This window comes from Bactrocera oleae, chromosome 6, assembly GCF_042242935.1.
Source record: "Bactrocera oleae isolate idBacOlea1 chromosome 6, idBacOlea1, whole genome shotgun sequence".
NCBI lineage: Eukaryota > Metazoa > Arthropoda > Insecta > Diptera > Tephritidae > Bactrocera > Bactrocera oleae.
In genome coordinates this window covers 30,541,422-30,554,720 of record NC_091540.1, presented here as the reverse complement: position 1 = coordinate 30,554,720, position 13,299 = coordinate 30,541,422, and positions in this window count along the sequence as shown.

Sequence of the window (13,299 nt, the reverse complement as noted above, 5' to 3'; positions counted from 1 at the left end):
CAAACGAAACGTTCTTATTTTTATGGCAGTTTCCTGTTATGAAATAAGGCGAACTCAACGCAGCTGCAAAAAATTTTGCAAACAAGTATGCCATTGATGTATTTAAGTTTTCATATGACTTCAGACTACGATGCAAATTTTGAAACTCGTCTTATTTCATACAACTTATTGAACCGGCCACCAATGGTGGAAAATTAGGAAGACTTTTCCCAAATATTTGCATCGTTTTGAGAATATTTTGCACTTTACCCGTTTCTGTTTCAAGTGGTGAACGTTTGCTTAGTGTTCTAGCAAGGATAAAAAATTTTAATCGATTATACTAGCCAAAGGGCAATATTCCAGGACTAGTTAAGTATACTTTGCCTACAGGCAAAAATAGCAAACAAATTGAATTTCAGACTATGTACGACGCATTCGCTGCCGCCAAAGCTCGAAAAGCTCAATTCTAATTTCCAAACTATTGAAGATTGGAGGATGCATGTTAAAAAACTTAATTATGATAGTCATTAGATCTCAAAAGAATGGTTTTTTCATTAATTAGATCACTAAATAAATGTTTGAGTCAGATGCTTCTGCCTTCTTATTAACTGTCAAGTCTTGCTATTCCTATGTTCATACATTCCGGTATAATCTGAAAAAATATTTTTTTATGAAAGTCTATGTATAAACTGATTTATACATAACAATACTGATTTTCAAAATCGCACAAAACAAATTTGGTCCACCCAACATCAACAATAACGTAAGTTTAATACAGATGTGATGAGAGCATACAACACTACGTGGTATTTGACTTGTTAGTCAAAAACCTTGAAGTAGTAAGTGTGAAGATAGTTAATAAAATTTATAAAGTATTAGAAACACTCCTGTAGGGAGGTGGCTCCCACCTTTTTTCCCCTGCATATGTACCAAGTTTCATTTCAACTCGTCTAGTCATCCTGATTTTTTATATTATATATAATATATAATATATAAAACGCTATATCAATCTCAATTAGTTTTAGTTCATACAAACAACCGTTAGGTGAATAAAACTATTATACTTTGTAGTAACATGTTGCAAGAGCACAATAAATGAATAATATCGAGTAATTTTGATGAAAGAAAAGCTCTATCATACAATATTCGCCATCATCATCCGCATTGAAGATCCTTTAAACTCGAACGGAAAAAAAAATATTGTAACGGATATTGTAACACATATATACCAAGTTTAATTTCAAGTCGTCTAGTCATCTTTTTTTTTTAATAATAATAATAACCCAACGATTACCCTCCTCCCGCCCAACCAACGCGAGGGGCGCAATCCGCATACGTGCTGATCTTGATCCTTTATATATATAAAACCCTACACCAATTATGATTCTGTGATCTGACATGGAGGGATCTGATGACACCCTCCATTGTAAGATCAGTCCAGTCATTGGTCCGTTGCTCAAACTGATGTCCAGTAACTCCCTCCTACTTCTTGTAACGAACGTGGATTCACAACCCACATTTTCTACACTTAAATTACTACTAATGAGGAATTCCAAGAGAGAGACTCATCTCGTGTTTTGCAGTCCGTACTACCGCATTCCGTGTGATGGGCGTTTGCCTCGAATCCCCGAATTAGGGGCAACTTGTTTCTTCTGCAATAGTCAACTGGGCTATCTACAGCCTCTGGGAATTCAGCCGTAAAATAGGCTGCTGCCAGGACGAAGGTTAGATCAACAAGATGCCCATGATAACAGCCGAGGCTGACGCCATATGGTTCAGGTTCACCTGGGAAACTTCCACGTTGATGACCACTGTAGGATCGGTTCCAAGAGGAACTGATCCTCATCCTCCGCGTCCTCCGCGCTGCTATCCACTAGGTCCTTAATCCCCTCTAGAAGCTCCTGCGTGGAGGGAAGCACAACACCTTGTACGCCTGTCTTCTCGTTAGAACTTCCACCATGGTCTCAGCAGTCGCGACCTGCTTTGACGTGCTTGCGCCGGGGTGAGTGGCATCCTGCATCCTCATCTTGTTCAAAGTGCATTCTATTGGCAGAGGAATAGTTTATCCATATCTGTTATTAAGCTTTCAATACTTAATCATTTTTAATCGTAATAAATGTTGGGCGTTTTAATTTAAGTACCCAAGAACAAGTAATTTATCTGATCTGGCTACAATGCAAAATTTTATTAAAAAAAAGCTAATTTTGAGGAGCTCTCACACTGAAATATGTTGGACATCCCTTCATATCTGGTATATAATATATACAAATTTTCCTACATATAATATTTCATGAAGAATTCCATAAAAAATATATAATAGGTTAAGTAAAGATTGTATTATTACCTAAATATTTAATTAATATAGATTTTATAAATAATATACAATATTTATTTGCTTGGGTCATTAAAAGTTTTAATAACATCTGAAAAGACCAAGCGGTTGCACATATGCTCATACATAAAGATTTATATAATTATGTGTGCATGTATGGTAAACAAATATGTGAAGGAACGCATAATGATTGTTAATTTATCTACATGCAAAATATGTATGTAAATATGTACACTCATTGCTTCGTGCAAAATCTTCATTAACACGGATGACAAATATCTTCATGTCAAAGAGTCAATGTGTTGAAGGACTGACGCAACGACAAAGCGTCACAACATTGTGTTGTTGGTAGAAAATCCGAGCTGTGCCGAAAAAAATAAACGAACGATCGCCGATTGTCACCATTTCCCTTGCCGCTCTAATGCCAAAGACAGTCATACGCGTATATTACATATTGTAGTATGCTACAGAAACTATATGTGTGTCAACCGTATTTTTAATTTTTGTTCCAAAGCAAATTGAGTTCTGTACTACAACAGGGTTCAAGAAACCATTGAAGTATGTGGTGTTATGTAATGTACTACGATAGATTGCACTGAACATACCCGAAGCTTTAAGCTCTTATGCCAAAATCATATCTTTTGAGTTGAGAAGAAGAAGTAAAGAACGACATGTAAATTGTAAACAAAAACGTAAACTCTTTTGTTAATTCGTGAAATAGACTTAATTTATTAGTTTATAGAGATCTTACTAAAATTAATAGAGTAATATTATAAGAAATTATTTTGGTTATTTTCCAATATATACTTTTATTTATTGACAACAGAATTACCAATTCCCTGGCTTCATTTTCCAGCTTTGTGCTTTTTTTTTTTTTAGTTGATTTTAATTTCATCAGTGTCACTCTTAGCACATCATCTGTGTGTCAGTATGCTGGTAGATCGTTTCCTGAGCTTTTATTGTAGTACACATTGTAGTATGGAAACATACGTCTATTTTTAGCGTAACAGCTTTGCCAACCAACTATTGTAAATATGGATGTTTATGTATAAGCAAGCATACAGACGCAGATTTATGCGAGCTATGTTGCGCTTTTGTTAATTATTTCTATGTTTTTATTGTTTCTATGGGTTTTGCGGGGTTGTCAATTTTCCCTACTAGAGGGAACATCAGAAAATTGTTCAATCAATCATTTTTAGCTTTTGCCATCGACACAAGAATACGCTTGTAGGCAAACGCAGCCTCGGGGCGATTGGGTGGTGTTTGCTTTTATGACTGCATCAACTTTGCTTGTTGAAAGTGCGCTTGCGTTCATGATAGTTTACAGCTATTTGGCATAGTGACTAGTGATGCTTATGCTATTTGAGACGAATGTTTTTTTTGTAGTACAATGTTTGTAGTTTTATGTACATATTTTAGTATACAGTATCCCCCGCTTATTTGAATTACCTGGTCGTTCAAAAATATATTGCACACAAAATGCGAGTAAATTTTTCATCTTAATTGAATCCCGTTAATTGCACAAAACTTTCGTTAAAAAAATAATTTAGAATTGCCGCACATATGTACATATTTCCCAGTACTTGTGATAAGCAGCAGTTGGCATCTCTGCAAAGCAATTAGAAACATTTGTTTATTGGAGAAGATGTTTTGGAGGGTGCCGATGTTGAGGAACAGAAGAAAGAAGATGATCCTCCAAAGCCTCCGAGGTTTTAAAATACATTCAAGAACTTCAAACATACGAGATTTGCCTTTTATATTAGGAATTCGAGAACAAAAACAAATATTAATTATCGAAAAACGCTTTGTTGTTTTTCAAAATATTCTCCATTACACTTTTTTCATGCGTTTTAACCTTTCAGTCGATGTCGGAGATCTCGTATTGTCGTGGTGAAGAGTGATGTGAAGGACAACAATGAAATTGTGTGGGATTCAACGAGAAAAACATTTTTATACAATCAAATGTTCATGCAATATATTTATTTCGAGACTTGCCAAAGATACCTTGGTGGAGGACATTAAATCTTACATTTCGTCACGTTTAAAAATCGATGATATCAATATCCGTAAATTTAAGATCAATTATGATAGAAGTATATCATCGTTTAAAACAGACGTATCTCTTGAAACATTCAAAAGGATCTTAGATGGTTCATTCTGGCCACCTGGGGCTTTTGTACGCGAATTTAAACCTAAACTTAGAAGTCAAACTGAGGAAAATATTGTTAAATTACCAAAAGCAACAACCGATATAAAAAACTGATTGGTAGAAATTCGCTAAGCATTTATTATCAAAATGTTAGAGGTCTTAATACAAAATTAACCGACTTGTATTTGAACAGTTCCAATTTTAATTTTCATATAATTGGATTTACAGAAACTTGGTTAAAACCTCACATTTTTGATTATGAGATTTTAAACAGCGAATTTCAAATTTTTAGATGTGATCGACTGAACAGAGTCGATGGAGGGGTTCTATTTGCCGTGCATTCCTCTATCCCATATGAAAATGTTCTTGTTTCAGGGACCAACTCTTTTGAATTTAAATGTATAAGAGTCTACGTTAATAGTTGCTTTAATTATTTAACCCTATCTTATATACCACCCCATTCGGACTTATCTGTATACATGCAGCATGCTTCTTTAATAAGTAATGCTACCTCGATGGCAAATAATGTAGATTCATTATTATTCTTAGGTGATTTCAATTTACCTTGTGCTTCGTGGAAACCTTTCGATGACTATATCGTGCCGATTTGCAATCGGTCATGTTTTAATGAGTTTTTCGAAAAAATGTCCGAGTTGGGTCTGAACCAAATTAATTTGATTCCGAATAAATTTGGTAAATGCTTAGATTTAGTATACGTTGATACCTCTTCAAAGTGTTCCGTTATTCAGAGTAATCCTCTTGTTCTACCAGAGGACTCATATCATCCTCCTTTGGAAATATCTGTCGAAATCTCAGGCAATGTACGGGATAATAATCATGAAACTTCGTGCTTCTGTACTCGGTTTAACTTTGCAAAAGCTAATTTTAAAAAGTTAAATACAGAACTTTCTACAATAACATGGCCTAATTATAATGGTGACATTGAATTGAGTGTCTCTCATTTTAATAACATTATTACGAAATTATTTGAAAAGTATGTTCCAATAGTAATTGTTAATAAAAGTAAAAGTATAAGTCCGTGGTTTTCGAAAGAGTTATATAAATAAAAAACCAGAAAAACTCGAGCCTCTAAACATTTAAAAAAACTGGTTCATTTGTCGACTATTCTAAATATTCTCTATTGCGTCGACAATATTTTGACCTAAACAAAAAATTTTATAATAATTACTTAAATAAAGTAAAAAAGAATATTGTAAGTAATCCAAAATCGTTTTATGATTTCGTCAACTCTAAACGCAGGATTTCCAAATGTCCGTCCGCGATGAAATACAAATCTATCATTTCAAGTGACAATGATATTATATCCAATATGTTTGCAGAATTTTTCAAGTCAAACTACTGTAATAATTCTTCTAAAACCTTTTCTTATCAGCACGTGCTGTGTTCGAATACTTTAATTAACGCTACAATTATTTTATTAATAATATTTGAGGATATATTAATAATTTAAATAAGTTAAAACCATCTTTTAGTTATGGCCCAGACATGATACCCTCATGCTTCCTAAAAAATAGTGCCAAATATATTTACTTGCCTTTGACAAGGATTTTTAATTCCTCTCTTAAACACGGTAAATTTTTTTTTAAATTTTTAAATCATACACATTTTAAATCATACACTTCAACTGAGGAAAGGTGTCTGTTGCAAACAGACTTAAACAATTTGGATGCATGGTGTGAATGATTTGCCATTGAATCTCAATAAATGTAAGATGATGTGATTTTCCCATAGATCTGTGCACCACTCTTCTTATGTAATAAAACACCATATTCTAGAGCAAGTTTTTAACTATGTTGATTTGGGAGTTAATATGGACCCTAAGCTTAATTTCAGTCTTCATATTGATACCATGGTCTTGAAAGAAAAAGCTGTCCTCAGTTTTGTTAAACGTTGGTCTAAAGAATTTAGAGATCCGTATATTACTAAAACACTTTATACAACTTTGGTTAGACCTATATTGGAATATGGCTCTGTTGTATGGAACCCTAGCTACCAAATCCATTCTGACAAGTTAGAGTCTGTTCAAAAACAATTTTTACTTTTCGCCTTAGCGCATTTCCGATGGGATTCTAGGGTAAGTCTACCTCCATACACTAGTCGTTTAAAACTTATTAATCTACCTACACTACACCTACAAGGCAAATCATTTCTATCACACCATGCAACCAAATTGTCTAAGTCTGTTTGCAACAGACACCTTTCCTCAGTTTAAGTGTATGTTTTAAAATGCTTTACGTCGTCAGCGTATAATACAATTTTTGAGAATTCTATTACTGAAGAGATATCGTTAATAAACAACAAGAACAGAATCGGGCCAAGATGAATACCTTGCGGAACACCTGAAAAAACATTAATTGTATCTAAGGGTGTATCCTCAAATATCACTCGTTGTGTTCTATTATAAAGATAGGAAGATACCCATTGAAGAAATCTTGGCTGAAAGCCCAGCAGATCAAGTTTATGTATGAGAATCGAGAGATTTACTTTATCGAAAGCTTTGCTAAAGTCTGTGTATATAACATCCGTATGCTTATGTTCTCTAAAACCTAATGATACATGGTTTACAAATTCAAGCAAGTTTGTTATAGTCGAATTCCCTTTACGAAATCCATGCTGAGATGAGGAAATTAACGGAGAAATCGCAAAGATTATATGGTCAGTGATGATAGCTTCAAAAAGTTTAGGTATAACTGATAGTTTTGCGATACCTCTATAGTTTTCAATGTTGGATCTAAATCCACATTTATGCAAAGGAATTATAAATAACTGTTTCCATATTGAAATAAATATTATATACCGTGTTTAAGAGAGGAATTAAAAATCCTTGTCAAAGGCAAGTAAATATATTTGGCACTATTTTTTAGGAAGCATGAGGGTATCATGTCTGGGCCATAACTAAAAGATGGTTTTAACTTATTTAAATTATTAATATATCCTCAAATATTATTAATTAAATAATTGTAGCGTTAATTAAAGTATTCGAACACAGCACGTGCTGATAAGAAAAGGTTTTAGAAGAATTATTACAGTAGTTTGACTTGAAAAATTCTGCAAACATATTGGATATAATATCATTGTCACTTGAAATGATAAATTTGTATTTCATCGCGGACGGACATTTGGAAATCCTGCGTTTAGAGTTGACGAAATCATAAAACGATTTTGGATTACTTACAATATTCTTTTTTACTTTATTTAAGTAATTATTATAAAATTTTTTGTTTAGGTCAAAATATTGTCGACGCAATAGAGAATATTTAGAATAGTCGACAAATGAACCAGTTTTTTTAAATGTTTAGAGGCTCGAGTTTTTCTGGTTTTTTATTTATATAACTCTTTCGAAAACCACGGACTTATACTTTTACTTTTATTAACAATTACTATTGGAACATACTTTTCAAATAATTTCGTAATAATGTTATTAAAATGAGAGACACTCAATTCAATGTCACCATTATAATTAGGCCATGTTATTGTAGAAAGTTCTGTATTTAACTTTTTAAAATTAGCTTTTGCAAAGTTAAACCGAGTACAGAAGCACGAAGTTTCATGATTATTATCCCGTACATTGCCTGAGATTTCGACAGATATTTCCAAAGGAGGATGATATGAGTCCTCTGGTAGAACAAGAGGATTACTCTGAATAACGGAACACTTTGAAGAGGTATCAACGTATACTAAATCTAAGCATTTACCAAATTTATTCGGAATCAAATTAATTTGGTTCAGACCCAACTCGGACATTTTTTCGAAAAACTCATTAAAACATGACCGATTGCAAATCGGCACGATATAGTCATCGAAAGGTTTCCACGAAGCACAAGGTAAATTGAAATCACCTAAGAATAATAATGAATCTACATTATTTGCCATCGAGGTAGCATTACTTATTAAAGAAGCATGCTGCATGTATACAGATAAGTCCGAATGGGGTGGTATATAAGATAGGGTTAAATAATTAAAGCAACTATTAACGTAGACTCTTATACATTTAAATTCAAAAGAGTTGGTCCCTGAAACAAGAACATTTTCATATGGGATAAAGGATCGCACGGCAAATAGAACACCTCCACCGATTCTGTTCAGTCGATCACATCTAAAAATTTGAAATTCGCTGTTTAAAATCTCATTATCAAAAATGTGGGGTTTTAACCAAGTTTCTGTAAATCCAATTATATGGAAATTAAAATTGGAACTGTTCAAATACAAGTCGGTTAATTTTGTATTAAGACCTCTAACATTTTGATAATAAATGCTTAGCGAATTTCTACCAATCAGTTTTTTATATCGGTTGTTGCTTTTGGTAATTTAACAATATTTTCCTCAGTTTGACTTCTAAGTTTTTTTTTTTTGAATGTTTCAAGAGATACGTCTGTTTTAAACGATGATATACTTCTATCATAATTGAAGTTAAATTTACGGATATTGATATCATCGATTTTTAAACGTGACGAAATGTAAGATTTAATGTCCTCCACCAAGGTATCTTTGGCAAGTCTCGAAATAAATATAGACTTTTAGACTTTAAGTGGAATAACTATCAAATTATTAACTGATGCTACTAAGTTATTACGGAAAGTCTCTTGAATTGTGAGACACTTATTACTAGTAGGTAGAGCTTTTGGTGAATTGACCTTTTTTGAGATTTATAAGGTCCATTGGAGGCGACGTTCTTTTCTGTACAGAAGAACTAAGTGTTACTTCATCGGAAGGACGTTTACGCTTAGGAGCAGGTTTAGAGGATTCGTGAGAATCATTCAGGCACTTAAAAGATTTGAACAATTTTTCATACTGCCTAAATATTTCAGTGAGGGTTACAAGATCACGACCGATTTCGTTAAAGCCATTGCGTGTCTCCCTATAAACTTTAAATAGATCGATTTCAATAGATCTACAATTTAAACAGGACCAACGCAATCCCTTACAGGCGATAATAGAATCTAAGATTCTACCTGTAAGTCCAGCACATTTAATATGGGCAAGCCCAGCACAAAGCCAGCATGAAGCGTAGCGATCTGACTCACCTTTAATGTTACAATTGGGGAAGTTACAAGACATAATAAACCACAAGAATGAAGATCAAATTTATTATTTATATTTATTTATTATTTTAAAGATAACTTCTATATTGTGATTTCGAGCTCCTTTAAATGTCCTCTCTATACTTAATGATATCTTTATTTTAATTGTATGAAAGGAACAAATTCAGTCTATTATATTTTCTTCAAGCAATTTTTCAAAAATTTCAATAATAAGCCGACGTTTTTATAGCTATTCTATAGCGCACCGTTCTTCTACAGTGACACTTGGAAATATCCAAACCTTGAATAAATGTTTTTTACATCTAAATATAGCTAACTCCTGCATTTTTATACTCTCGCAACCTGTTGTTACAGAGTATAATAGTTTTGTTCACTTAACGGTTGTTTGTATCACCTAAAACTAATCGAGTTAGATGTAGGTATATGTATATAAGTACTTGTATATATAATATTTATAAATGATCAGGATGAAAAGACGAGTTGAAACCCGGGTGGGTGACTGTCTGTCCGTCCGTCCGTCCGTGCAAGCTGTAACCAGAGAATGTTAATAAATAGAGAAGGCGCAAATGTTAAAATAACTTCGAAAAAGAAAAATACACCAAGCAATGTGCGAAATGCTATAAATAGACACAACGAATATTCCTAAATGAAAAATAGGTGCGCATATTTATTTTGATTTATATTTTAAATTTCTATGATATGACCAAATTTATAATTATGAAAAGCCTTCTGAATTAAAAAGCTGTATTACCCGCAGAATTCATAATAAAACAAGAGAAAACGTTAGCTATAATACCCTTCACAGGTGCATTTCTTTTAGTAACTACTATATGTATGACTACATTTGAAAACGTAACTTGCCAATGATTTGCATCCAACGGAAAGCATTTTGCCAGTTCTTTCTAGCCAGGTTCTTTGCTATAAACAATCTTCTATTCGAATTTAGGTTAGTTATTGAGGTAAATAGATATTTTTTTGACATTTACATAAATTTTAATTTTTTAAGCTGATTGATTGTTCACATTACATTTATGGAAAACAAAACAAATTATAATATTTATATTTATTGTTCTATAATACTTTTTTATATGATATATAAATTACAATAATTACATCTATGACTCACACTTTATATTATAATACAAACTTAAATTTAATAATATTCAATCTAACATATATCTATATATATAATATATCTATTTTCTAAAGCTTAAAAATATGCCGTCATGATCAGTGTATGGTGTTTCGTATGTTATACATGAAGTCCTTGCAAAGTCCATGTTTGTCCATACCCAATCTATTGACATATGTTAAAGTCACCAAGGACTACTGACGGTTCATTATACTGTTCAGTTATCTGGCGGATATTATTTTCCACTTGGTTTCTAAATTCCGGAAGTCTATAGCGGGGGTTTCTGTACACAAGTGATATGAAAACTGTTGAATTGTTTACGTTTAACAGTTGGTAAACGTTTGTTGAACCGTTGTCGTTCCTTGAAAATGATCCTTCTGATAGACCTAGGCATCTATCTTGCTTGTAGTATATTATAAGGCCGTTGGCAGGGTGTCGCCGGGATGATCTTGTTTCTCCATTAAGGCGTGCAATAACACTGTAGGGAATTCTTCTTGAGGTAAGGCCCACGTCTCGGCAAAGCACATAATATCAGCAGAACAAATCAGCTTGTCTGATCTGATATCTTCAATATGCGTGTTTAGGCTCCTTACATTTTGATAATAAATATCTAGGCGTTGTTCCGATTTTCCAGTTAAAAATCTACCCTCTAGATAAACAGCAACTTGTGTGTATATTCCACCTTGTCTTTTATGTATCGTGATGGCTTCAGCTGGAATAACCGGAAACTGTCTGCGTTCTATGGTTATTTGCTCATTTCTCTTGTATTGGAATGATCGCACCACGATCATGATTGGTGTCCAATCTGCATTGCGACTGTGTGACTGCTTGGGACGTGCAAAGTTTCCAACTTTTGATTCTGCGAATTTTATCCATAGTCGAACCACTAAACTTTCAGATCTAAGTGATTCGGAATCAACCTGCATTAGTTCCACCCTAGCACCATTGACGAGACCATCACTTATGCTTATGTTGACTGTCACCATATATTTGATCGAAGTCTTGAGCTGCAATGTATAAAGCATTCATTGTGTTTCCGATGGCTTAAAAGACTTCACAGCTTCTAAAATGTTTGCCCTGCTGCGTTCTGTAAAGGAACTTGACTTAATTGTATCATTCGCAGTCGAAATGAACTCCTCGGTCATCGTGTTCGCCAGTTTAGTTACATTGAAATCATTTAAAATAGATGGATGGCTTCGTTCGGTATCTCATTAGAGGTCATTTCCCTGCATTTGATTAATTGGATGTCAGCGTGTGTCATATTTCCCTCTGACATGTTATTTCAAGTGATGGCAAATGCTTAATCTTCACGCTGGCGCATTATTTCAGTAAGCTCAAAGTACCGAAATTGATCCCAAAACGGTGTTCCTGTAATTGAACTGTAATGAACATTCCTATTCGGCGCAAATATCCATCGATCTCCTACTGGCGGCAGCTGCTTTAAGTCACCAAACACGATAATTGGTATGCCTCCAAAGTAAACAGTGCTCCTGAAAATTTGCTTTAGCCTACAATCTAAATATGCAAACATCTTTGCTCCAACCATTAAAATTTCGTCAACTATAATAAGCCCAATAGCTATGAGATTGGCATGAATAGTGTTTAATGTGTCACTATTTAGTGGCTGAAGATCGCCGGAAGACTGGTTGACGGGGAGTGAAAAAACCGAATGAAGGGTTAGGCCTCCTTTTCCAAATGCTGTTTTGCCAGTGGGTGCGCAGAGTAACACCTTGGCTGTTTCGGGGTTGGTTCCTGGTACACTATTAGCTCGCAATGTCAACGACTGATATATAATTGTTATAAGCCGACTCATGCCCACTCCAGCACCGCCTCCGACATATTCGAAGAAGATTTCCCTTTTACTGACATTGTGCATTGCATGAGCAAAGTATTCCCTCTGTTTGCTGTTAAGTGACTGCAGCATTGCCAGTAAAGTAGAAGACGTTCTAATATTAGAGGTGGGAGTTTAATTAATCGAACCGCCACTTCCTCTTCCTCTGTATTGTTGTGCTCTTGAAAAACATTAATGTCTCCTGTTTGCTCTGGAACAGCTAGAGCTCTGAATTCGGGATGTAAAAGTTGTGAGGCAGCTCGATCATCAGCTGTTTCTTCCACTGTGTCATGAAGGTTTTCCAAACCGTTCTGCATGACAATGTGGTGATCCTCTATGCTGGAATTCAATTCTGTAATAGTAACGGACTACTAAATTCTCTCCAAATAGTCCGTTTTGTAATAATTTTAGCATTTGACGGAATCGATTGTCGAAATACCTGGAACATGTAAATGGATCTATCCTTATCAGTCTCGCCTTTTCAGAGCTTGATAGAGCAGTAGCTCTTCCGAAATGTCTACTTTATCCACCAGTTTCTTCAATATGACTAACAACTCAGGCCATTTTGTTTCTGCAGCAGACATTGTCATGGCTAAAACTTTCTTCTTTTCAGCCTCCCAATATGCAGGTGAGGATCGAAGTCCTTTGAGTACATGATAGCCTTCATCATGCTGGATAAGGTTGCTGACAAAACTTTCATCCCTCACATTTGCAGCAGTTATATTCCTCGAACCAGACTTTTTACGCAGGCAAATGGAAATTGCACTTTTAATGCGCACCAACTTGTAGAACTTATAAATATACAGGATCACG